Source organism: Chiloscyllium plagiosum, unplaced genomic scaffold (assembly GCF_037043375.1).
Source record: "Chiloscyllium plagiosum isolate Xiang-an unplaced genomic scaffold, Cpla_swu_hap1 HiC_scaffold_27, whole genome shotgun sequence".
In the NCBI taxonomy this organism is placed as follows: Eukaryota; Metazoa; Chordata; class Chondrichthyes; order Orectolobiformes; family Hemiscylliidae; genus Chiloscyllium; species Chiloscyllium plagiosum.
Window position 1 is genome coordinate 82,727,322 of NW_028270165.1, and position 27,541 is coordinate 82,754,862.

General features: G+C 45.4%; 1 protein-coding gene across 1 annotated transcript in view; it reads right to left on the minus strand.

Annotated features, from left to right (window-relative positions):
* Positions 1 to 27,541, minus strand: part of LOC148144728 (uncharacterized) — a 159,255-nt gene that overhangs the window by 31,493 nt on the left and 100,221 nt on the right. The window lies entirely within an intron of this gene.

The window sequence follows — 27,541 nt, forward strand, 5'->3', positions numbered from 1 at the left end:
TTGCTGCTGCTCCTCTCAATGAAGATTGTGCTTCACTCTGGACTGCAACTTCCTTCCTCTGTCCAACTTCTGTGAGCACATAATTCTCTTTTCCGACTCCGTTTTTCCATTTATTTTTCATTCTTAAATTAAGGGGCGTGGGTTTCCTCCAAGTGCTCCGTAGTCATCCCACAATCCAAAGACGGAGAGATTAGGTGAATTGGCCATGCTAAATTGCCCATAGTAATCAGGGATGTGTCGGTTAGGTGCATTAGTCAGGGTAAATTGAGAGTAATAGAGTAAGGCAATGGATCTGGATGGGTTGCTCTTTGGAGGGTTGGTGTGGAATTGTTGGGCTGAAAGGCCTCTTTCCACACTGCAGGGATTCTATAAATTGTTGACTTGTAGCAACTGAAAGGTAAGGAGCGGGCAGACTCGGGAAATATTGGTCCAGATCAATGTCTGAATTGGCAAAATACACAGGCAGGATGCTGGAAGAACACAGCAAGTCAGGCAGCGTCAGGAGGTGGACAAGTTGATGTTTTGGGTGTAAACCTTCTTCAGGACTGAGCGTGGGAGCTGCAGAACAAGTGGGTGCTGGGGGCAGGGTGGGGAAATGGGGACAGGTAAACACCTGGTTGGTCAATGGGAGGAAGGAATCTGGTTGGTGGCAGGGTGGGAGAGGGGATCGGGATGGGAAAGGAGGTTACTTGAAATTGGAGAACTCAATGTTGAGGTGTTGTTCCTCCATTTTGCAGTTTTGTTTGTTGTGGCAATGGAGGAGGCCAAAGATGATCATGTCAGAAAGGAAATGGGAAGGGGAATTAAAATGGGTGGTGACTGGGAGGTCCGGCCGGCCTCTGCGGACCCAGCTGCGATGCTCTGTGAAGTGTTCCCCAAGTTTACACTTGGTCTCCCCGATTGTAGAGAAGGCCACAATTGGCAAACACATGGCAAATACAGTACCACAATGTGAAGTTATAGCCTTTGCTGTGAAAAAAGTAGAAAGGAGGTGTATTGTTTAAGTGGTGATCTATTGGGATGTGGTGAAAGTGAGAACTGCAGATGCTGGAGATCAGAGTCGGAAAGTGTGGCACTGGAAAAGCACAGCAGGTCAGGTAGAATCCGAGGAACAAGAGCCCTTCATCAGGAATGATGTGTGGATTTACAAAAGGGCCTCAGCGTCCTTCTACACCAGTCACTGCCAGTTGTCAATCAGGTGCAGCAAACCATCAGCAAGGCAAGTGGTATATTACCAAGAGGAATTGAGTTCAGAAGTGGGGATGTCTTCCTGCAGTTGGGGTGTCATTGAATATATTCAAGGCTGAGTTAATCTGATTTTTGAACAAGAAAGAAGGGGATGTTTATCGGGGAAGGCAAGAAAATCCTTTTAAGACCAGTACAGAACAGTTACAGAGTCATACAGCATAGAAACAGATCCTTCAGTCCAAATAGACCATGCTGACTGTGTTCTCAAACTAAAGGAATCCCACCTGCCTGTGTTTGCCCCATATCCCTCTGAACCTTTCCTATTCATGTACCTATCCAAATGTCTTTTAAACATTGTAACAGTACCTGCATCCACCACTTCCTCTGGACATTCATTCCACACACAAATCACTCTCTTAAAAGAAAAAAGGTGCAACTCAAGTCTTTTTAACATTTTTCTTGTCTCACCTTCATAATTTGCTCATGAATCTTGAAGCCCCACCTGTCGGAAAGGATACCTGCTGTTCACCTCCTCTATCACCCTCATGATTTTAAAAACCTCTCCTGTGCTCCAGTGAAAAAGTCCCAGCCTATTAAACTAAATGTAGGGATATTCATATCCAGTTATGATCTGTTCAATGCTGGTGCAGACTTCAAAGACCAAATGGCCGACAACTGCTCCAAATTCTGTGTCCAGGACAGAAATAGACCATAAGACTTAGGAGCAGAAATTAGGCTATTTAGCCCATCAGGTCTGCACATACCATTCAACCATGACTGATGGGGTTTCTCAACCCCATTCTCCCACTTTCTCCCCGTAACCCTCAGTCCCCTTGATACTCAAGAACCTATCTATCCCCGTCTTAAATATCCTCAGTGACGTGGCCTCCACAGCCTTCTGTAGCAAAGAATTCCATAGATTCACCGGTCTCTGGCTGAAGGAGTTTCTTCTTCTCTCCATTCTAAAAGGTCTTCCCTTTACTCTAAAGCTGTGCCCTCAGGTCCTAGTCTGTCCTCCCAATGGAAACATTTTCCCAACATCCACTCTGTCCAGGCCATTCAGTATTCTTTATGTTTCAATTAGATCGCCCCTGAGTGTAGGCCTGTTAATCAGCATGAACCAGGCCCTTCAAGATGAGGTGCAGCAGGGATTAGATTTCGCGAAGTGAGAATGGAGGGAGAGTGAGTGGGATGGACATTTTCAGCTTTGAGGCAATAAGAGAGGAAAAAGAGTTCCCTATGAATTATAATTGATCGATGGATCATGGATTGGCAGATGGAGTTTAATTTGGAGAAATTAGTCAATCCAGGCAGGACAGACACAGTTAAGGGGAGTGTTGTAGAACAAAGAAACCGAAGAGTGCAGGTTCATATTTCCTTGAAAGTGGAGTCTCAGGCAGACAGGATAGTGAAGAGGGCATTTCATGTGCTTTCCTTTATTGGTCAGAGCATTGAGTATAGGAGTTGGGAGGTCATATTGCAGCTGTACAGGACATTGGTTAGGCCACTTTTGGAATACTGCATTCTCTTCTGGTCTCCCTGCTACAGGAAAGATGTTGTGAAACTTTGAATGGCGTCAGAAAAGATTTACAAGGCTTTTGCTAGATTTGGAGAGTTTGAACTACTGGGAGAGACTGAAGAGGCCAGGGATATTTTCCCTGGAGCATCGGAGGCTGAGGGGTGATCTTACAGATGTTTGTCAGGGGCATGAATAAGGTGAATATCCAAGGTGTTTTCCCCAGGGTAGAGAAGCCCAAAACTAGAAGGCATACATTTGAGGTAAGAGGACAATGATTTAAAAGGGACCTGAGGGGCAACCTTTTCACTCAGAGGGTGTTGCATGTATGGAACGAACTGGCAGAGGAAGTGTGGAGACTGGTACAATTACAACATTTAAAGGCATCTGGATGTCTATCTGTTCTCAGCTTTGCTAGATTTCTGCTCAAGCTTTGACCCCCCTTTTACACCTTTTGGAACAGTAAAACAAGACCCAACCCACAATCTCCCAGCCTGTCAACCATCCAGACACAGAGTGTAGTCATAGCAGGGAATAAAACAAGAAAAATGAAACAAAATTACAAATTAATAGGTGATCATGCTTAATGCTTTGTTCATGAGGAAGTAAACCAGAAATCGGGCTCTCTCAGGATTCTTCTGGTGCCCGACTTAAGGAATTCTGTCTCCCTTACATCTAACTATTAGTACCCAGCTGTGATTTACAATATTGACACCAACAGAAATAAGGCATCTGTTATCAAACAGACATAGAAATATACAGCACAGAAATAGACCTTTTTTTCTCTATCATGCACATTCACATGTATAAGTCCATGGGGGAGAATTTGTACTTGCAGAATGGTATTTGCAGATCCATTCTATTTTGCTCAAAAAAAATGTACAGCCTGCAGGCAGTTGATCCATGTACTATTTCGTAAATTCCACTTTGAAAATAGAATCAGTCTGACTCAAGATTGAGATACAGGCCGATTCTGACCTCACACCTTAAATACATTGTCTGAGCTGAGATGTCACCTATTGCTATAAAACCTTAAGTGCTCTTGAGAAGGTGACACACAAGAAGTTATTGGATTTACATAGTAATGATAGCTGCAACCCATTCTTTAAGCTGAAAGACTTAACAATTCAGGTTTGTTCAATATATCATTTCAGTGGCAGGTCACTGTAATGATTTTCCATAAATTCTGTCTTATGATCTTATTCTCCACAACCACCTGATGAAGGAGCAGCGCTCCAAATGCTAGTCCTTCCAAAAAATCCTATTGGACTCTAACCTGGTGTTGTGTGATTTTTAACTTTGTCCAAGTTAGGGTGGATTGGCCATGCTAAATTAGCTATAGTGCCCAGAGATGTGTAGGTTAGGTGCTTGAGTCAGGGGTAAATATAGAGCAACTGTGGGGAGGAGAATGGGTGTGAGTGGGTTACCCTTCGCAGGGCCAGTGAGAACTCATGGGGGTTCTCTGAAGGGAAGGGATTTTGACAAACTCATTTTTTTGCTTCCCAAAATCAGACCTGCTCACTCTCAGCAGTATCCCAATGTTGTGGAAGATATTAACTTTCAGGTGGAGTTATGCAAAATTTAGAGAGATGTCCGTCTTGATGTTTTTGCTTTTCTGTAAGATCCTGGATCAGTACCCTCAGGAGAATTAGTTAGAGTGGAGTGAGAACAGCAGGGGGGAAGAGAGAGAGAGAGAGAGAGATTTTTGTAGAATAACAAATCTGAATTTCTACCCTGGACTGACAGTGATGACTTTTGTAATCTCTCTTTACAAAGCATCTGAAGAGCTGAAGATGCAATATTCAAAATCAGCAGTGAAGGGCTTATGCCTGAAGCGTTGACTGCCCTGCTGCTCGGATGTTGCCTGACCTGCTGTGCTTTTCCAGAGCCACACGTTTTGACTCTCCAGTGTCTGCAGTCCTCACTTTGACATCAAAGTCTGACATTCATTCAATCCATCAGGACTGCAATGATTTTTGACTGTAATTTTGTGAGGTGCAAAGCTTCTTGGTTCCTGTGGAGTATGTTTTCAGCATCACTAGGACTGGATGAGACCCTACTGTTGCAGCACATTGTGTGGAGTCTGAAACAGTCAAACGGCCTAGATAGAGGAATTCACGGTGGGGAGAGGCTCCACACATGTTTGCGTGCGGTTGGAGATTTGGCTATGGAGAATCCCGAGGAATCCTGCCCATTGGAGAAACGATGGAAGTGTGGTGACTGTGGGAAAGGTTTCCGTTTCCCATCTTGCCCTGGAGACGCATCGGCGCAGTCACACAGGGGAGAGGCCGTTCCCCTGCAGTGAGTGCAGGAAAGCCTTCAGCCATCACTCCGACCTGCTGAGACACCAGCTGGACCACCCTGGGGGAGAGGCCCTTCAGCTGCCCCGAGTGTGGGAAGGCCTTTAACAATACCTCCCACTTGCTGACCCGCTGGCGGGTCCAAACAGGGGAGAGGCCCTTCAGCTGCCCTGTATGTCGGAAAGCCTTCAGTAATTCTTCCTCCCTGCTGAGGCACAGGCAGGTCCACTCGGGGGAGAGACCCTTAAGCTGCCCCGAGTGCGGGAAGGCCTTCAGCGATTCCTCTGACGAGCTGAAGCAAAAGTGGGTCCACGAGGAGGAGAGGCCCTTCTGCTGCCCTGAGTGCGGGAAGGAATTCATTCAAGTGGGCAACGTGCAGAGGCACCAGCAGGTCCATACCAGGGAGACGCCCTTCAGTTGCCCTGAGTGCAGGAAGGGCTTCACCCGTTCCTCCCACCTGCGGAGGCACCAGCGAGTTCACATGCTGTCGCAGGGTGATTGAAGGAGCGACGGCTGAGTGTCATTAACCAAGTTCCGGGGATTCCCAGGTTCAAATCCTGCCGCTGCAGATGGCGGAATTAGGATTCATTTGAAATCTGGAGTTCCGATTCTAACGATGAAACAATTTTCAGGGGGATGAGCCTAGAGAAACTCCTATCTGATTCACTTACATCATTTTTGGGGAAGGATGCTGCCGTTGTGGGAATGGATTCACTCAGTTGTCCCAGCTGCATCCTTTACTCATCTGGCCTACACGTGACTCCAACCCAAAGTAATGTGGTTGACTCTACACTGCCCCAACCTGGCAAATGAGCAGGGAGAAACTTACTTGGATACAGGATATGGGTTGAAATTGCTGTGTGAGGAAATACTTCCTATAGGTTGAGGCTGTACTAAGGATCCAATTACAAAGGGACAACTCAGTGGTGAGCAATATTAAAGAAAGGTGCGGTGAGTACATAGTGGAGTGTGTGTGCTTTGACCTTGAGCTGTTTTTTTTAAAATAAGTACTTTTTGTACACGATTTTCCTGGGGGGGATCTGAAGCTGTAACAAAGTTGGGTCACAATAAAGGTCACCTGAACTTACAGCTGGGTTCAGGTTCTCATTGAAAGCTTTGAGCTCCAAGAGGTTTTTGTTTTAAAGCTGCTCATTTCTTTCAGCCTCCTGCACTAAGTTTCCAATGTCGTGTATCAGAAGGAGCAGTGAATGAGTAGCTGGTATCGTTAGAAATGGTAAATTTTTCAAGAGCGCAGGCACTGCATCATGCCATTGTAACGTTTACAGGAAGTCTGGGCTGGGTTCACTAGAAATGATGTGGAGGAGCTGGTGTTGGACTGGGGTGGATAAAGTTAAAAATCACACAACACCAGGTTAAAGTCCAACAGGTTTATTTGGAAGCACTAGCTTTTGAAGCGCTGCTCCTTCATCAGGTAGCTGCTGAGCAGAATCATCAGACACAGATTTTATAGCAAATGATCACAGTGTCATGCAACTGATACGGCGTATTGATCAAAACTAGATTGCGGATTAGTCTTATAAATCAATCTTATGTAAGTCTACAAGGTCACCCCTCAGACGCTATTCTTCCGTCTCTCCTCACCCAGGTAATTAAGAGACATACCAGAGTTTGGTCCCTTCCTGAATTCAATCCAGTTGCGACAAGTGAACAGATCTCTTCTCTCCCCCCTCCCCCCCCGCCCCCGGATTCAGTCCAGTTGCTACAACTGAACAAATTTCCCTCCGCCCCCCCCCATCCCCGCTGGATTCAATCCAGTTGCTACAAGTGAACAGATTTTCCCCCTTCTCTTCTCGCAGGATGAAGAGTTAGCTAGAGGGAGGGTCTGGGTTTGGAAGCTATTTTCTAAGGATCTTTGGTGAATTTCTGCAGTGCATCTTATAGATAATACACACTACTGCTTCTGAACAGTGGAGCAGAGGAAGTGAATGTATGTGGACATCGCGCCAATCGAGCAGGTTATTTTGTCCTGGATGGCATCAAGTCTTTGCTTGAAAACTGTTGAAGCTGCAGCCATCCAAGCTGATGGGAGAGTATTCCATTACATTGCTGACTTGTGCCTTGTAGAAGATGGACAGATGAAAATATTTGACAAATAGACTATTTCCACAAGACCTAGTATTCCCAAAGTTAAAGTATTTTTAATAACCCCTTTATATTTTCCAGAATTTCCAGGATTGGGGACTTGCACCACTTTTACCCACCACAAATCTCCTGAAACTTGGTGCACTAAAAAAAAATCCAGCAGGACGATTTTCAGTTAAAAAAAAAAAGGTCTGGTTTTGATCATAACAATAATCAATTTATAGAGTGACACTGCATGGAAACAGACCCTTGAGTTCAACACATCCACGCTGACCAATTGTCCAAGATCTGACCCAATCTGAATTTCCAGTATTTGACCCAGATCCTTCTCAACCCAATTTATTCATCCAGGCACCTTTTAAATGTTGTAATTGTACCCTATTCCACAACTTCCCCGGCAGCTTGTTCTACACCTACACAACCGTCTGCATGAAAAGCTTGCCCTTTAAGTCCCTTAATCCACATCCCTGCCACTCTGTGACAGCACCACCTGTCCATTGAAGACTGTCACCCGCAGTGCCCCCTGTCTCTTTCCCCCCGCCACACACAGCATCCCCTGTCCATTCCCCAACGCCACACACACCGCTGCCGGCCATTCCCTCTGGCATCCACTGCAGCCCCGTCCATTCCCCTTGCCACCTAGTGCGCCCCCATCCATTCCCTATGCCACCCAAAGCACCTTCTGTCTAGTTCCCCCCGTCAATCGCCCACGGCACCCAAAGCTCTCCCGGTCCATTGCCCCCCACGCCACCTACAGCGCCTCCTATCTATTCTGCTCTGCCACAAACAGCATTCCCTGTCCTTTCTGCCCCGCCACCCACAGTGCCCCGTCCATTCATCCACGTGACCTCTCGCACCACCTGTCAATTTCCCGTCACCTCAGTGCCCCCTGTCTGTTTCCCCAACAACACCCAGCGGTCTCCGTCCATTGACCCCCACATTCCACAGCATCCCCTGTCCAGTCCCACCTGCCACCCAATGCATATTGCAGCTGTACAGGACATTGGGTAGGCCACTTTTGGAATACTGCATTCTCTTCTGGTCTCCCTGCTACAGGAAAGATGTTGTGAAACTTTGAATGGTGTCAGAAAAGATTTACAAGGCTTTTGCTAGATTTGGAGAGTTTGAACTACTGGGAGAGACTGAATAGGCCAGGGATATTTTCCCTGGAGCATCGGAGGCTGAGGGGTGATCTTACAGATGTTTGTCAGGGGCATGAATAAGGTGAATATCCAAGGTGTTTTCCCCAGGGTAGAGAAGCCCAAAACTAGAAGGCATATGTTTGAGGTAAGAGGACAATGATTTAAAAGGGACCTGAGGGGCAACCTTTTCACTCAGAGGGTGTTGCATGTATGGAACGAACTGGCAGAGGAAGTGTGGAGACTGGTACAATTACAACATTTAAAGGCATCTGGATGTCTATCCGTTCTCAGCTTTGCTAGATTTCTGCTCAAGCTTTGACCCCCCTTTTACACCTTTTGGAACAGTAAAACAAGACCCAACCCACAATCTCCCAGCCTGTCAACCATCCAGACACAGAGTGTAGTCATAGCAGGGAATAAAACAAGAAAAATGAAACAATATTACAAATTAATAGGTGATCATGCTTAATGCTTTGTTCATGAGGAAGTAAACCAGAAATAGGGCTCTCTCAGGATTCTTCTGGTGCCCGACTTAAGGAATTCTGTCTCCCTTACATCTAACTATTAGTACCCAGCTGTGATTTACAATATTGACACCAACAGAAATAAGGCATCTGTTATCAAACAGACATAGAAATATACAGCACAGAAATAGACCTTTTTTCTCTATCATGCACATTCACATGTATAAGTCCATGGGGGAGAATTTGTACTTGCAGAATAGTATTTGCAGATCCATTCTATTTTGCGCAATAAAAATGTACAGTCTGCAGGCAGTTGCTCCATGTACTATTTCGTAAATTCCACTTTTAAAATAGAATCAGTCTGACTCAAGATTGAGATACAGGCCGATTCTGACCTCACACCTTAAATACATTGTCTGAGCTGAGATGTCACCTTTTGCTATAAAACCTTAAGTGCTCTTGAGAAGGTGACACACAAGAAGTTATTGGATTTACATAGTAATGATACCTGCAACCCATTCTTTAAGTTGAAAGACTTAACAATTCAGGTTTGTTCAATATATCATTTCAGTGGCAGGTCACTGTAATGATTTTCCATAAATTCTGTCTTATGATCTTATTCTCTACAACCACCTGATGAAGGAGCAGCGCTCCAAATGCTAGTCCTTCCAAAAAATCCTATTGGACTCTAACCTGGTGTTGTGTGATTTTTAACTTTGTCCAAGTTAGGGTGGATTGGCTATGCTAATTATCTATAGTGCCCAGAGATGTGCAGGTTAGGTGCTTGAGTCAGAGGTAAATATAGAGCAACTGCAGGGAGGAGAATGGGTGTGAGTGGGTTACCCTTCGGAGGGCCAGCGAGAACTCATGGGGGTTCTCTGAAGGGAAGGAATTTTGACAAACTCATTTTTTGCTTCCCACAATCAGACCTGCTCACTCTCAGCAGTATCCCAATGTTGTGGAAGATATTAACTTTCAGGTGGAGTTATCCAAAATTCAGAGAGATGTCCGTCTTGATGTTTTTGCTTTTCTGTAAGATCCTGGATCAGTACCCTCAGGAGAATTAGTTAGAGTGGAGTGAGAACAGCAGGGGGGAAGAGAGAGAGAGAAAGAGAGAGAGAGAGAGAGAGAGAGAGAGAGATTTTTGTAGAATAACAAATCTGAATTTCTACCCTGGACTGACAGTGATGACTTTTGTAATCTCTCTTTACAGAGCATCTGAAGAGCTGAAGATGCAATATTCAAAATCAGCAGTGAAGGGCTTATGCCTGAAGCGTTGACTGCCCTGCTGCTCGGATGTTGCCTAACCTGCTGTGCTTTTCCAGAGCCACACGTTTTGACTCTCCAGTGTCTGCAGTCCTCACTTTGACATCAAAGTCTGACATTCATTCAATCCATCAGGACTGCAATGATTTTTGACTGTGATTTTGTGAGGTGCAAAGCTTCTTGGTTCCTGTGGAGTATGTTTTCAGCATCACTAGGACTGGATGAGACCCTACTGTTGCAACACATTGTATGGAGTCTGAAACAGTCAAACGGCCTAGATAGAGGAATTCACGGTGGGGAGAGGCTCCACACATGTTTGTGTGCGGTAGGAGCTTTGGCTATGGAGAAACCTGAGGAATCCTGCCCATTGGAGAAACGATGGAAGTGTGGTGACTGTGGGAAAGGTTTCCGTTTCCCATCTTGCCCTGGAGACGCATCGGCGCAGTCACACAGGGGAGAGGCCGTTCCCCTGCAGTGAGTGCAGGAAAGCCTTCAGCCATTACTCCGACCTGCTGAGACACCAGCAGGTCCACCCTGGGGGAGAGGCCCTTCAGCTGCCACGAGTGTGGGAAGGTCTTCAGCAATACCTCCCACTTGCTGACCCGCTGGCGGGTCCACACAAGGGAGAGGCCCTTCAGCTGTCCTGTATGTCGGGAAGCCTTCAGTAATTCTTCCTCCCTCCTGAGGCACAGGCGGGTCCACTCGGGGGAGAGGCCATTCACCTGCCCCAAGTGCGGGAAGGCCTTCAGCAATTCCTCTGACGTGCTGAAGTAAAAGTGGGTCCACGAAGAGGAGAGGCCCTTCTGCTGCCCTGAGTGCGGGAAGGAATTCATTCAGGTGGGCAACGTGCAGAGGCACCAGCAGGTCCATACCAGGGAGACGCCCTTCAGTTGCCCTGAGTGCAGGAAGGGCTTCACCCGTTCCTCCCACCTGTGGAGGCACCAGCGAGTTCACATGCTGTCGCAGGGTGATTGAAGGAGCGACGGCTGAGTGTCATTAACCAAGTTCCGGGGATTCCCAGGTTCAAATCCTGCTGCTGCAGATGGCGGAATTAGCATTCGGTTAGAAATCTGGAGTTCCGAATCTAACGATGAAACAATTTTCAGGGGGATGGGCCTAGAGAAACTCCTATCTGATTCACTTACATCATTTTTGGGGAAGGATGCTGCCATTGTGGGAATGGATTCACTCAGTTGTCCCAGCTGCATCCTTTACTCATCTGGCCTACACGTGACTCCAACCCAAAGTAATGTGGTTGACTCTACACTGCCCCAACCTGGCAAATGAGCAGGGAGAAACTTACTTGGATACAGGATATGGGTTGAAATTGCTGTGTGAGGAAATACTTCCTATAGGTTGAGGCTGTACTAAGGATCCAATTACAAAGGGACAACTCAGTGGTGAGCAATATTAAAGAAAGGTGGGGTGAGTACGTAGTGGAGTGTGTGCGCTTTGACCTTGAGCTGTTTTTTTTTAAAATAACTATTTTTTGTACGCGATTTTCCTGGAGGGGATCTGAAGCTTTAACAAAGTTGGGTCACAATAAAGGTCACCTGAACTTACAGCTGGGTTCAGGTTCTCATTGAAAGCTTTGAGCTCCAAGAGGTTTTTGTTTTAAAGCTGCTCATTTCTTTCAGCCTCCTGCACTAAGTTTCCAATGTCGTGTATCAGAAGGAGCAGTGAATGAGTAGCTGGTATCGTTAGAAATGTTAAATTTTTCAAGAGCGCAGGCATTGCATCATGCCATTGTAACGTTTTCTGGCAGCACCAGGAAGTCTGGGCTGGGTTCACTAGAAATGATGTGGAGGAGCTGGTGTTGGACTGGGGTGGATAAAGTTAAAAATCACACAACACCAGGTTAAAGTCCAACAGGTTTATTTGGAAGCACTAGCTTTTGAAGCGCTGCTCCTTCATCAGGTAGCTGCGGAGCAGAATCATCAGACACAGATTTTATAGCAAATTATCTCAGTGTCATGCAACTGATACGGCGTATTGATCAAAACTAGATTGCGGATTAGTCTTATAAATTAATCTTATGTAAGTCTACAAGGTCACCCCTCAGACACTATTCTTCCGTCTCTCCTCACCCAGGTAATTAAGAGACGTACCAGAGTTTGGTCGCTTCCTGAATTCAATCCAGTTGCGACAAGTGAACAGATCTCTTCTCTCCCCCACCCCCCCTCCCCCCCCCCCCATCCCCGGATTCAGTCCTGTTGCTGCAACTGAACAAATTTCCCTCCGCCCCCCCATCCCCCGCTGGATTCAATCCAGTTGCTACAAGTGAACAGATTTTCCCCCGTCTCTTCTCGCAGGATGAAGAGTTAGCTAGAGGGAGGGTCTGCGTTGTGATGTCATCAATGGATCGGCAGGCAGAGGCAGGCCGAAGGTTTGGGAGATGAAGCGAGACAAAGGGTTTGGGCCAAGACAGTGGGCATGGCGAGGCAGGCAGCAGAAACCCCCACCGCGCCTGCTACGGACGGCTGGCCTGCACTTCCCTGCACAGTTTGCAAAATTACCAACCTAGCAAAGAATACCCACAGTGTGGAATAGGCCATTCAGCCCAAAGACTCCACATCAACTCTCCCAAGGGGAATCCACCCACACTCATTTCCCTATTGCTCTACATTTACCCCTGACTAATGCACCTAACCTGCACATCCCTGGACACTATTGTGTCTGAATTACCCGAATGAGGAGTGACGGTAGATAGATTGGGATGGGGCAGTGGTTGAAATTGTTTCTGTTTTTATTTTTAAAATGCTCCTGAGTCCCACAAATAAATGCAACCAGTACAAGTACAGCACATGCAATACTCCTCATTGTAGCTCCAACCCAGATTTGCATCTTCTGTTCCTCCTCCACCTTGGCTCCAACACACTCTTCTTCCTTCCCTCACCTCATGGATGGTAAAGAAGGCATTTAGCACTATTGCCTTCACTGCTCACATCATTGAGTGTAGGAGTTCGGATATCATGTTGAGGTTGTACAGGATGTTGGTATGGCCACTTTCTGGGTACTGAGTACAGTTCTGGTGGCTCTGTAATTGGAAGAATACTATTAGAGACGGTTCCGTAAAGATTTACCAGGATTTTGCCAGGACTGGAGGGTTTGAGGTATAAGGAAAGGTTGGGGTTCATTGGAGTGTAGGGGGTTGAGGGGTGACCTTACTAAGATCTATAAAATCATTAGGAGTGGCGGGAAGGTGAATAGCAAAGAGCTCTTCCTTAAGACCATAAGACACAGGAGTGGAAGTAAGGCCTTAAGTCCACTCCGCCATTTAATCATACCTGACGGCCATTTCAACTCCACTTACCATACTCTCCCCATAGAGATACCAAGATTCCTTGCGATACCAAGAATTTATCAATCTCTGCCTTGAAGACATTTAATGTCCTGGTCTCCACTGCACTCCATGGCAATGAATTCCACAGGCCCACCACTCAGTCTGAAGAAATGTTCATCACTTGCATTCTAAATTGACCCCCTCTAATTATCAGGCTGTGTCCATAGGTGCAAGTCTCCCCACCTAATGGAAAAAACTTACCAGCATCCACTCTTTCTAAGCCATGCACTATCTTGTAAGTTTCTAATAGATCTCCCCTCGACCTTCTAAACTCTAATGAATATAATTCCAGGATCCTCAGCTGTTCATTGTCTGTTAGGCCTACGATATCAGGGATCATCGTGTGAATCTCTGCTGGACATGCTCCAGTGCCACTGTGTCCTTCCTCAGGTGTGGAGCCCAAAATTGGACACAGTATTCGAAATGGGGCCGAACCAGAGCTTTATAAAGTCTCAGTAGCACATCGCTGCTTTTACATTCCAACCCTCTTGAGATAAATGACAACATTACATTGCTTTCTTAACCACTGACTCAATCTGCAAGTTAACCTTTAGACTAACAGTCCCAGATCCCTTTGTACTTTGGCTTTATGAATTTTCTCACTGTTTAGAAAATAGTCCATGCCTGTTTCTTTTTTTCAAAGTGCAAGACCTCACATTTGCATACATTGAATTTCATCAGCCATTTCCTGGACCACTCTCCTAAACTGTCCAAATCTTTCTGCAGCCTCCCAACCTCCTCAGAACTACATGCCTGTCTGCCTAACTTTGTATCATCAGCGAACTTCGTGGGAATGCCTCCAGTCCCTTTATCCAGATCATTAATATATAAAGTGAACAGCTGCAGCCCCAACACTGAGCCCTGCGGGACACCACTTGTCACCGGCTGCCATTCTGAAAAAGAACCTTTTATCCCAACTCTCTGCCTTCTGTCAGGCAGCCAATGCTCAATCCATGCCAGTAGCTCACCTCTAACACCATGGGCCCTCACCTTACTCAGCAGCTTCCCATGAGGCACCTTATCAAAGGCCTTTTGGAAATCTAGGTAGGTGACATCCACTGGGTTTTCCAAGTCTAACCTACTTGTTAACTCTTTGAGTGCGAGCAGCAGCGGTGTTTTTTTCTCTCTTTACAGAAAGAGCGGGAGCAGCAGGGGGAAGTGACGAAGACCGGAGGGGCAGCCGGGTAGGTTTTTTTCCCTTTAAAAGCGCGCAGGAGCTAGGTTGGAAGCTCAGAGTTAGAACGAATAGAGTTGTTGTCTTTGGTTTGTTACCCGTGCCACGTGATAGAGAGTCGAGGAATAGGGAGAGAGAACAGTTAAATGCGTGGCTACAGGGATGGTGCAGGAGGGAGGGATTCCGGTATTTGGATAACTGGGGTTCTTTCAGGGGAAGGTGGGTCCTCTATAAACAGGATGGTCTGCACCTGAACCTGAGGGGCACCAGTATCCTTGGTGAGAGGTTTGCTAGTGCTCTTGGGGGGGGGGGGGTTTAAACTAACTCTGCAGGGGCATGGGAACCCAGACTGTAGCTTTAGGGTGCAGGACCTGGAGTGTAGGGAGGTTAGGAACATGGCATCAATTTCAAAGGAGGGTGCCTGTAAACAGGAAAGTGGATTGAAGTGTGTATACTTCAATGCAAGAAGTATACGAAATAAGGTAGGTGAACTTGCAGCGTGGGTTGGTACCTGGGACTTTGATGTTGTGGCTATTACGGAGACATGGGTAGAACAGGGAAAGGATTGGCTGTTGCAGGTTCCAGGGTTTAAATGTTTTAGTAGGGTCAGAGGTGGGGGTAAAAGAGGGGGAGGTGTGGCATTGCTTGTCAAAGATAGTATTACAGCAGTGGAAAGGACGATGGATGAAGACTCGCCATCTGAGGTAGTTTGGGCTGAGGTTAGGAATTGGAAAGGTGAGCTCACCCTGTTAGGAGTTTTTTACAGGCCTCCTAATAGTCCTAGAAACGTAGAACAAAGGATTGCGAGGATGATTCAAGAGAAGAGTGAAAGTAATAGGGTGGTTGTTATGGGGGACTTTAACTTTCCTGATATTGATTGGGAAAGCTATAGCTCAAGTTCGTTAGATGGGTCAGTGTTTGTCCAATGTGTGCAGGAGGGTTTCCTGACACAATATGTAGATAGGCCAACAAGAGGTGAGGCCATACTGTATTTGGTTCTGGGTAATGAACCAGGCCAGGTGTTAGAATTAGAGGTAGGTGAGCACTTTGGGGACAGTGACCACAATTCGGTGACTTTTACTCTAGTGATGGAGAGGGATAAGTGTGCACTACAGGGCAAGAGTTATAGCTGGGGGCAGGGAAATTATGATGCTGTGAGGCATGACTTAGGATGTGTGGCTTGGAAAAGTAAGCTTCAAGGCAAGGGTGTAATTGATATGTGGAGCTTGTTCAAGGAGCAACTATTGAGTGTCCTTAATAAGTATGTACCCGTCAGGCAGGGAGGAAAGGGTCGTGTGAGGGAGCCGTGGTTTAATAAGGAATTGGAATCCCTTGTTAAATGGAAGAGGGCGGCCTATGTAAAGATGAGGCGTGAAGGTTCAATTGGGGCGATTGAGAGTTATAAGGTAGCCAGGAAGGACCTGAAGAGAGAGCTAAGAGCAGCAAGGAGGGGACATGAAAGGTCCTTAGTTGGTAGGATTAGGGAAAACCCTAAGGCTTTCTATAGGTATGTCAGGAATAAAAGAATGACTAGGGTAGGAATAGGTCCAGTCAAGGATAGTAGTGGGAAGTTGCGTGTGGAGGCTGAAGAGATTGGGGAGACACTGAATGAATACTTTTCGTCAGTATTCAATCAGGAACAGGACATTGTTGTCAATGTGAGTACTGAGTCACAATTAAGTAGAATGGATGGCTTTGAGGTATGTAGGAAAGAGGTGTTGGAAATTCTGGAAAGGGTGAAAATAGATAAGTCCCCTGGGCCTGATGGCATTTATCCTAGGATTCTCTGGGAAGCAAGGGAGGAGATTGCAGAGCCATTGGCCTTGATTTTTATGTCCTCAGTGTCTACAGGAGTAGTGCCAGAAGATTGGAGGCTAGCAAATGTGGTTCCCTTGTTCAAGAAGGGGAGTAGGGATAACCCTAGTAACTATAGGCCGGTGAGTCTCACTTCTGTTGTGGGCAAAATCTTAGAGAGAATTGTAAGGGATAGGATTTATGAACATCTGGATAGGAATAATGTGATCAAGGATAGTCAGCATGGTTTTCTGAAGGGCAGGTCGTGCCTCACAAACCTTATTGAATTCTTTGAGAAGGTGACTAAGGAGGTGGACGAGGGGAAAGCAGTAGCTGTGGTGTATATGGATTTTAGTAAGGCGTTTGATAAGGTTCCCCATGGTAGACTACTGCAAAAAATACGGAGGTATGGCATTGAGGGTGAGTTGGAGGTTTGGATTAGGAGTTGGCTGGCTGGAAGAAGACAGAGGGTAGGAGTTGATGGCAAAGGTTCATCTTGGAGTGCCGTCACTAGCGGTGTTCCGCAAGGATCTGTTTTGGGACCATTGCTGTTTGTCATTTTTATAAATGACCTGGAGGAGGGGTTAGAAGGTTGGGTGAGCAAGTTTGCGGATGATACGAAAGTCGGAGGAGTTGTAGACAGTGAGGAAGGATGTGGCAGGTTACAGCGGGATATAGATAAGCTGCAGAACTGGGCAGAAAGGTGGCAAATGGAGTTCAATGTAGCTAAGTGTGAGGTGATTCACTTTGGTAAGAGTAATAAAAAGATGGGGTACTGGGCTAACGGTCGGATACTTGGTAGTGTGGATGAGCAGAGGGATCTTGGTGTCCATATACACAAATCTTTGAAAGTTGCCACCCAGGTAAATAGTGCGGTGAAGAAGGCATATGGCGTACTGGCTTTTATTGGTAGAGGAATTGAGTTCCGGAGTCCTGAGGTCATGTTGCAGTTGTATAAGACTCTGGTGCGGCTGCATCTGGAGTATTGTGTGCAGTTTTGGTCGCCATACTATAGGAAGGATGTGGAGGCACTGGAACGGGTGCAGAGGAGGTTTACCAGGATGTTGCCTGGTATGGTAGAAAGATCATATGAGGAAAGGCTGAGGCACTTGGGGTTGTTTTCATTGGAGAAAAGAAGGTTTAGGGGTGACTTGATAGAGGTGTACAAGATGATTAGGGGTTTGGATAGGGTCGCTATTACAAGGGGGCATAGCTTTAAATTAAGGGGGGGTAGGTATAGGACAGATGTTAGGGGTAGGTTCTTTACTCAGCGAGTCGTGAGTTCATGGAATGCCCTGCCAGTAGCAGTGGTGGACTCCCTCATTATGGGCATTTAAGCGGGAATTGGATAGGCATATGGAGGATAGTGGGCTAGTGTAGGTTAGGTGGGCTTGGATCGGCGCAACATTGAGGGCCGAAGGGCCTGTACTGCGCTGTATTCTTCTATGTTCTATGTTCTTCAAAGAATTCTAACAGGTTTGTCAGGCACGACCTCCACTGACTAAATCCATGCTGACTTATTTTAATCCAACCATGCAATTCCAAGAATTTAGAAATTTCATCCTTTACGATGGATTCTAGAATTTTATCTACAACTGAGGTTAGGCTAATCGGTGTATAATTTTCCATCTTTTGTCTTGATCCTTTCTTGAACAAAGGACTTACGACAGTGATTTTTCAATTGCCTGGGACTTTCCCTGACTCCAGTGACTTTTGAAAGATTACAACCAACGCCTCTGCGAATTCTTCAGCCACCTCCCGCAGAACGCCAGGATGTAGCTATCAGAACCAGGAGATTTCTCAATCTTTAGACCTTTTAGCTTTTCTAGCACTTTCTCTTTTGTAATGGCTACCATACTCAACTCTGCCCCTTAACTCTCCTTAATTGTTAGGATATTACTCATGTCTTCCACTGTGAAAACTGATCCAAAGTATTTATTAAGTTCTTCAGCTATTTCCTTATTGCCCATCACTATCTTCCTGCATCAATTTGGAACAGCCCAATTTCTACTTTTGCCTCTGGTTTGTTTCTTATGTATTGCAAAAAAACCTTTACTATCATTTCTAACATTACTGGTCCGCTTACCTTCATATTTGATCCTCTCATTCCTTATTTCTCTCTGTTATCTTCTGTTTGTTTTTGTAGTCTTCCCAGGCATCTGATTTCCCAGTGGTCTTGGCCACTTTGTAGGTTCTCTTTTTTTCATTGATACATTTCCTGACTTCCTTTGTCAGCCATAGCTATCTTCTTCACTGCCCTCCCCCCGATAATCTTTCTTTTTTGGGGAGGATGAACCTCTGTACTGTGTCCTCAATTACACCCAGAAATTCCTGCCATTGTTACTCTACTGTCTTCCCCACTAGGCTCTACTTCCAACAAATTTTTGTCCGTTCCTCTCTCATTGCCCTTGTAATTACCTTTATTTAAGTGTAACATCCAATTTTGCCTTCTCTCTTTCAAACTGCACACTGAACTCTACCATATTATAACTCCTAAGTGTTCCTTTGCTTTAAGATTAGATTACTTACAGTGTGGAAACAGGCCCTTCGGCCCAACAAGTCCACACCGACCCGCCGAAGCGTAACCCACCCATACCCCTACATTTACCCCTTACCTAACACTACGGGCAATTTAGCATGGCCAATTCACCTGACCTGCACATCTTTGTGACTGTGGGAGGAAACCGGAGCACCCGGAGGAAACCCACGCAGACACGGGGAGAAGGTGCAAACTCCACACAGTCAGTCGCCTGAGGCGGGAATTGAACCCGGGTCTCTGACGCTGCGAGGCAGCAGTGCTAAACACTGTACCACCGTGCCGCCCACGAAGATATATTTTTATAAAGATATTTTTATAAAGTCTGGCTCATTACATAGCACTACGAATTGAAATATGCTCAGTTAGGCCACAGTTGAGGACAGTGTGTAAGGGGCGAATGGTCTATTCCTAGTCTTGTGAAATTGGTTCTGGCTCTGTAGAAATAGAACCATTGAGTTGTACAGCACAAAAACAATCCTTCAGTATGTGCTGACCAGATAGCCAAATTAATCTAGTCCTGTTTGCTCGGACTTTGTCCATATCCCTCTAAAACTTCCTATTCATATACTTATCCAGATTTCTTTTAAATGTTGTATTTGTACCAGTCTTCACCATTTTCTCTGGCAGCTCATTCAGTTCACACACCAACCTATATGTGAAAAAGTTGCCCCTTGGGGCCTTTTAAATCTTTCCCCTCTCACCCAAAAACTAATGCCCACTTGTACTGGACTCCTCCACCCCAGGAAAAAAACCTTATCTTTTTGACCTATCCATGCCTGTCGTGATCTTATAATCCTCCATAAGATCACCCGTCAGCTTCCGGTGCTCCAGTGAAAACGGCCCCAGCCAATTCAGCCTCTCCCTGTAGCTCAAACCCTCCAACCCGAGCAACATTCTTATAAATAATTTCTGAACTCTTTTAAGTTTCACAACATCCTTCTTGTTTAGTGAGTGATAGGCTGTGAACAATCTAATTTGTTTAGGTCGTAAGAGGGGGCTTTTCTTGAGGTGAACTAACTTTCACACTTTTTTTTCTAATCCATGGGACCCTTTTAAATTTTTCCCCTCTCACCCTAAACCTGTGCACTCTCGTTTGGGATTCCCCTCCCCTGGGGAGGAGAAAAGCAAGGAGAATGAGAAGTGCAACCACAGGGAAAAGAAATCGTGACTCCCGTCTTTTTATCCCAAATTGGCAATTGGACAGAAACTCTGTCAATAACAACCGGCGCCGACCGCCATTGGTCAGGTGGAGCAAGGTGCGCTCTGATTGGGCGGAGCGTGGATGACGCGCGTCACTGAAGGAGGAGACGGGAAGAAGAAAAACAAAGATGGCGGCGCGAGGCTGCGGTTTTCTCATCGACTCAGCGGGCGGTTTCTGACGGAGGGAGGGGGCAGACAGGCATCGTTTACCTCAGAAAATACCTTTAAAATACATTTCAAATTAAAGCCGGAACTTTTCAAACAAAAGTTGTGAAGAAAAGGAGACAGTCCCCGGTGGGGTTTATTGTTTATTTGTGTATAATTCCCGGGGCCCGGGAAGGGGGAGGTGACGGTTACCGGGTGAACGAGAAAACAAATTAAAAATGTCGGCGGTGGAGGAGAGAGAGCCGGCGCCCGCGGCTTCTTCGGCGGCGGGAGGTGGAGGAGCGGCGGCGGGGGGTAAAGTCCGGCGGAACACAAGCTGGAGGAGAGGCTGCACTCGGTGCTGTGCTGGACCGTGAGCCTGGAGCTACCCGCGGCTTCACTCTACCAGGTACCGGGCTGGGCTGAGGGGGATCCCGGGGGATAAGGCGGATCGCCATTAGCCTGGAGCCACAATCACTCCCATTCCTAAAACAAACATAATTTCTATTAGAATCACCATCTAATCCTCCATACACCTTCTATAATCCATGTAGGAGGGCAGGCTGTACCATCTGACTGAACTGTTCCGATGTTAAATTGTGTATAATATATAGATATCTTTTTTTAATAAAATATACAATGTTATTTAACACATTGGTTATGAAATACTGTCATCATGGGATTTACAGCACTTTACAGCGCTGTAGAAGGTCACAGGCAATATTGTGTACGAGAGCCTGTGTAAACCCCTATGGTTATGTTTTATAAATGTGATTTGAGGTAATTGCACGTAAAATGGGTAGGATTGTGTGTGTGTGTGTATGTAGGTATGTTATTTAGATCCTGGGGTTTTGTCTTGCCCAGTGATGATTTGGCTGTGGAGGGAGGGGAGTGAGGGTACTAATTAATCTTTCTACCAAATCCAGCATTTTGTTGAAGAGCTTCATTTCTTTGCGATTGTCATCTTCCAAAGAATCAACCTACCCAGTATTTAAATGGACATGTGCACATGTATAGTTGTGTATGAATGCTGGAAATCTCTTTTTTTTTTAAATTCTTTACTTTATTTCCTGTTCTCCATGCATGGCGAATTGGACGTGTTTGATTTCTTTTTCTTGCAACTGTTTTGAAAAGTAGTCTGATCATGTAAAAGTCGACCCTAGTTCTTCATAGACAACAGACCCATGTTTGTGAGTCAGTGTGATGGCCGTCAAGTTCCACTCCAGCTCTGCAGTCTGTCGGTTGTTCGGCTCTGTTCCTGTCTTCCAGTCCGTTGTCTGTATGTTCCACTCAGTTTTCAGAATTACCATAATTTTTTTTGCTTTGTTCATCAGTTGAGCTTCTGCTTATGATACGGTATGAATCTTGACAGGCATGAATTTCAGCCCCTCAAGTAGTATCCAAGTAACAGTCGACCCCCTAAATTTAACCTTAAAAAGTAGTCAAAAATTTGACTATTACTTGAGTATATACGATATAAATGAATTAATGTTCATTGCTTCTTCGCTTTACGCTATTTTGCCTTATGAAAGGTTTCATAGGAACGCTCCACTTTTGCATAGTGGGGAAAACCTGTATCAGTACAACACAGTCACAAGCCATTCTTATTTGGTTTAGGCACCCCCGTCAATCCTGTGCCAATTCTTAATCCTCACTTGGACCTGCTATTTATTGCTCATGTGCGGTTTCTATCCTTCTGTTCATCTCGCGTTCATGTGTCTATCAAGATACACCTTAAACGTTGCTAAGGTGCCTCCTTCCACCACCCATCACCCCTCTGTGTGAAAAACCTTCCCCTCCACTTCTCCCGTAGACTGCCCTCCTCTTGCCTTGAACCTGTGCCCTTTTGTTGTTCTTTTCACCCTGGGGAATAAAAAAACCTCTGAGTAACATAGAATCCCGAGTGTGGAAAAGACCATTCGGCGCAACATGTGCACACTGACCCTCTGAAGAGTAACTGACACAGACTTATTCACCTACTCCTATTACGCAACATTAGCCCTTGACTATAGCACCCTCTCCCAGAGCATCCACGTCCTTCTGATAGCGTGGTGACCAGAACTGCATACAATATTCCGAATGTGGTTGAAATAAATAGCTGTAATGTAACTTGCCAACTCTCACACCCAGGAAAGGCAAGCGTCCTATGTGCCTTCTTGACCACCATACCCACCTCTGTTTCCACTTCCAGATCCCTCTGCATGCCAGTGCTCCTAAGAGTTCTGTCATTTATTGTACAGTTCTTGTATTTCTTTCTCCCTTGTGGCTGTATCCAGCTTCCCCTTAATTCTACTCCCCCTTCATCTCTTTGCCCACTCATCACCCCTCCACACATCAGCATATCATAAGACAATAGGAGCTGAAATTAGGCCATTCATCCCATTGAGTCGACTCCACCATTCAATCGTGGCTGTTAACTTTCTCAAGCCCATTCGTCCCGGAACCCTTGATCCCCTTGATACTCAAGAACATTTCTGTCTCCATCTTAAATCTGCTCAATGACCTGGCCTCCACAGCCTTCTGTGGCTGTGAATTCCATAGATACACCACTCTCTGGCTGAAGAAGGTTTTCCTTATCTCCCAACTAAAGGGTCTTCCTTTTCTTCTTAAGGCTGTACTCTCGGGTCCTACTTTGTCCTAACAATGGAAACATCTTCCCAACATCCACTCTGTCCAGGCCGTTCAATATCCTGTAGGTTTCAATTGTAACCCCCCTCATCCTTCTAAACTTCATATAGTCCCAGAGTCCTCAAAAGTTCCTCATATGTTAAACGTTTCATTCCTGGGACCATTCTCGTGAACCTCCTCTGAACATTCTCCTGGGGCACATCCTTGCGAATAGGAGGCCCAAAACTGCTCACAATGCTGCAAATGTGGCCTGACTAGAGCCTTATAGAGACTCAGAAGTACATCCCTGCTTTTGTATTCAAGTCCTGTCAAAATAAATGCGATTATTGCATTTGCCTTCCTAACTACTGACTCAACCTGCAAGTTTACTTTGAGAAAATCCTGGACTTGAACTCCCAAGTCTCTTTGCACTTCGGATTTCTGTATTTTCTTCCCATAATCCTTCTGTTCCAACAGTGACTGTCTGGTGTCAGGGCAGCACTAGTGATTTCCTGACATGTGGATTGTATTTGGGGATACCAAGGAATGTCAGGAATTGCGAGTATCTCAGGAACAGTCGTTATTCCTGGAAGAGGCAGACAGGAATGTGGTGTGGTCCTGTAAACTCCAGAACTTTGATAACTTCATGAGTCAGCAATAACGCTTTCTGGACCAAGAAACGAAAGGGCCAATGAGAAACTGCTACAAGGGAGTTAACAAATAACATACATTAACTATCGCTGGGAAGGAGGAGGCAAAACAATGAGCTGTTTCTTTGGACAGATGAGATAATGGTGTTTAATAACTGTGACAAAAGGACAATTAATTCTGCTTGTAGAAGGAAAGCCTTGGTGTAAAGGGCATACAAGGAGCAGGAAAATCAACATTTCGGGCAAAAGCCCTTCATCAGGAATCCTGTATTCCTGATGAAGGGCTTTTGCCCGAAACGTCAATTTTTCCTGCTCCTTGAATGCTGTCTGAACTGCTGTGCTTTACCAGCACCACTCTAATCTCGACTCTGGTTTCCAGCATCTGCAGTCATTGTTTTTACCTTGGCGTAAAGGGGTTAATTGCAGGACAGGCTGTTTCAAACAGGTGGAAAACCCTCAAGGATAAGAAGGTAAGCTACAGACCTGAAGTCTCCAGAAGTGTGGGGAGATGGTGTTAGAATCTAAAGAAACGCTACACCACAAATCTGAAAGTGACGGAACTCCACCAGAATTCAACTCCAGAACGTTTCAGCTGCAGTGCTTGGAAGAACAACCCTGCATCAGACCCCTGTAAACTTCCAGAGATGGGCACTGTTGGTAGAAACAATGTTAAATTCCGCCAACATTTGGGTGATAGCCAAGATTTGGGTGGTGAGGGTGAACTTGCTTACTTGAGGGGTTTTATATTTTGGTTCCTACTTACAATAAAGTGTAAATTATGATTCAACAGTTGGTTGTCTGTGCAGTTTCTGAGTCAGTATTCAAATTAAAGCGATTCACCCACAATCAGAGTGAGAGGCTAGGATTAATAATGACTCCTTTGCATTCAGCAGGACGGCACGTCAATACTGTTATAAAACGAATGCTGAATCCCCTCCCCTCTCTGAGATCTCAAACCGAAACACCAATAGAGGAGTGCATTGCCCTATAATCGGAAAATTAGTGTGAAAAGTAGTGTCATCTGCTCTAGTCTTAAACAAAAATAAATCCCTGACACTTTAAAAATCAACAAAAAACAATTTACATATCCAACTTGAATGGTGAACAACTGAACTAAACTATTAACAAACCTAATAAATCCCTTCGAACTACTGACGATTCTGGCATGAAACAGGATTTTTGTCATATGCTGTTCCAATAAATACAAGACCCACTAAAACAACAAGAAATAGAATTTAGTCTCTCAGATTACATCTTCCAGAATATTCTAAGCATCCTTCTATTGAATCTTTTGTCAGGAATGCCTCCTGCAATTCCTGCTCTTCTGGTTTTTTTGTAAATGATGCTGTCTCATTCACAGCTGACTGTCAGAGCTGATGTCTCTCTCTAGTGCTGAGGACTCTTAGCTCTAGCAATGGGGAGTTAGCTCTGGGGTTCTGTCCAACTTCTGTCCCTTCTTTTATACCCTTGATGCCATATTGAGTTTTTACAATAGGATCGGTCCTCTGTTGTCAAAACCATCACATTTAAATTTAATAGATATTGGTAGCCAAAGGACCGGATTTAAATTGATTGGCTAAATTGAAAAGTCATTATCTTGGCCTGTTAACTGTACAACCTTGTGATAGAAATGTTTCTGTTTGTGTGCTCTCTGTTGTGATGATGTTACTCCTTTAAGAAGATGTCATCTTGATTTTTTTCCCAAGAGAGGTTGTAAAAGGCAGAGGGTCCGATTCGACTGGGCTAAGGGACTTCACTCATGGCCAGATGTTGGCAAAGGCAACAATCGGAAAAAGGTTTGAGATTTTTTTTTTCTGAAACACTTCTACAGCGAAACAGTCTGTAAGGTCACCCCCCAGCCTCTGACCCTCCAGGGAAAATAGACTGGGGCTATTTCAGCCTCTTGCAACAGCTCAAACCCTCCAACCCTGGCAGTATCTTTGTAAATCTTTTCAGAACCCTTTCATGTTTCACAACTTGTTACAAACATGTCAACTAATTCAGAGAAGCCTCTCAATTACAGCTGTAAATGGAGAAAGTGTGTTTAATCATGAGTCATGAATAAAGGCTGTATTAATCTTTTATTGTGAAGTTTTACTCCTACATTTCCAAACAGTGCATACAAACCTGGTCAGAGGGGAGTGATTGAAAAAATATGTGGGGCAAAAATTTTAGAGTGTGGCTTGTGTATGGAATGAGCTGCCAGTGGAAGTGGTTGAGGTCGGTACATTAACAACATTTAAAAGACATTTGGTCAAACACATGGAGAGGAAAGGCTGAGAAGGATAGTGGCCAAGTGCAGGGAAATGGGGTTACTGTTGATGGAAATTTTGGTCAGCATGGACCAGTTTGGGCCGATGGGCCTGTCTCCGTGCTGTAGCACTGACTCGTGTCTCTTTGTCTCTCCAACAGTTTTGAGTTTTCAGATGAGCATCTCACTTAATCACACTGAATAAAATCCAATCTCATTAGTCAACTCTGATGTGGAAGTGCTGGTGTTGGATTGGGCTGGACAAGGTCAGAAGTCAAATGGCACCAGGTTAGAGTCCAACAGGTTTATTTGAACTCAAGATTTCAGAGCACTGCTCCTTTGTCGGTGAAGTGATGAAGCAGCAGCATTGAAGAAGGAGCAATGCTTCGAAAGCTTGTAATTTCAAATAAACCTGTTGGTCTCTAAGCTGGTGTTGTGTGATTTCTGATATCTTCAGCTGTGGGTTTGTGTCGAACTTAATGGGATATTTTGTCCAATTCGGCATTTTTAAACAGTATCACTTGGAGGGATTCACTTGAAACCTTTCAAGAGGTGAGTTCAACAAGACTGAACTATTCAAAGTTACTTGGACTCAATTTTAAAACTTACATCAGGACCGGTAGACATAGATGTACAGCACGGAAACAGACCCTTCAGTCCAACTCATCAACGCTGACAAGACATCCTAAATTAATTTGATTCCATTTGTCAGTATTTGGCCCATTATCTTTCTGAACCGTTCCTGTTCATGTCCGAAACCAGATGCCCTCTCAGTGGTATAATTGTACCAGCCTCCACTTTCTCTGGAAACTCATTCCATACATGCACTACCCTCTGCGTGAAAACATTGCCCCTTACGTCCCTTTTAAATCTCTCACCCAGCCAAATAGCCTCTCCCTGCAGCTCAAACCCTCCAACCCCCGGCAACATCCTGGTAAATTGTTTCTGATACAGAAGTCAATGTTTTCGGAAGAACCCTTCTTCAGTCCTGAACGAGGGTTAATACCCGAAATGCTAACTTCACCTCCTAATGCTACCTGGCTTGCTGCGTTCTCCCAGCCTCCTGCTTGCCAACTTTGGATTCCAGCAACCGCAATTATTTTTTGTTTCTAACAAATGGTGGAGCAGACTCAATGGGCTGAATGGCCTCATGTCTGCTCCAGTGCTCTTGTGGTCTAAGGTTTCTGCGGATTCTTAGCAACGTGCAGTCCCAGACTCCGAGTAATGTCGCCCACTGGAAGCAAAGTTTATGGAATCACAGAATCCCTACAGAATGTAAACAGACCTTTGGGACCAAAAAGGCAACATCAACCCTCCGTATAGTTACCCACCCAGACCTATTCTCTTAACCCTGTTACTTTACATTTACTTGGAGAAAGTGAGGACTGCAGATGCTGGAGATCAGAGTCAAGAATGTGGTGCTGGAAAAGCACAGCAGATCAGGCAGCATCCGAAGACCAGGAGAATCCTGATGAAGGACTTATGCCCAAAACGTCGATCCTCCTGCGCCTCAGATGCTGCCTGACCTGCTATGCTTTTCCAGCACCACACTTTTGACCAGTCTACATTTACCCCTGACTACTGCACCACACTTACACATCCCTGAACACTATGGACAATTTAGCTAGGCTAACTCACCCTAACTTGTACATCTTTGTATTGTGGGAGCAAAAGCGGAACACCCGGAGGAAACCCATGCAGACACGGGAGAATCAAACACTAGATTCAAACCCGAATCCATGGCTCTATGAGGCAGCTGTGCTAACCACTGAGCCACCATGTCGCCCCGAGCCACTTTAGAGTTGCACTTGGGGGTGTGAGGCAGTGTGCAGTCCAGACATTTTTTTAAAAGCCCACCAA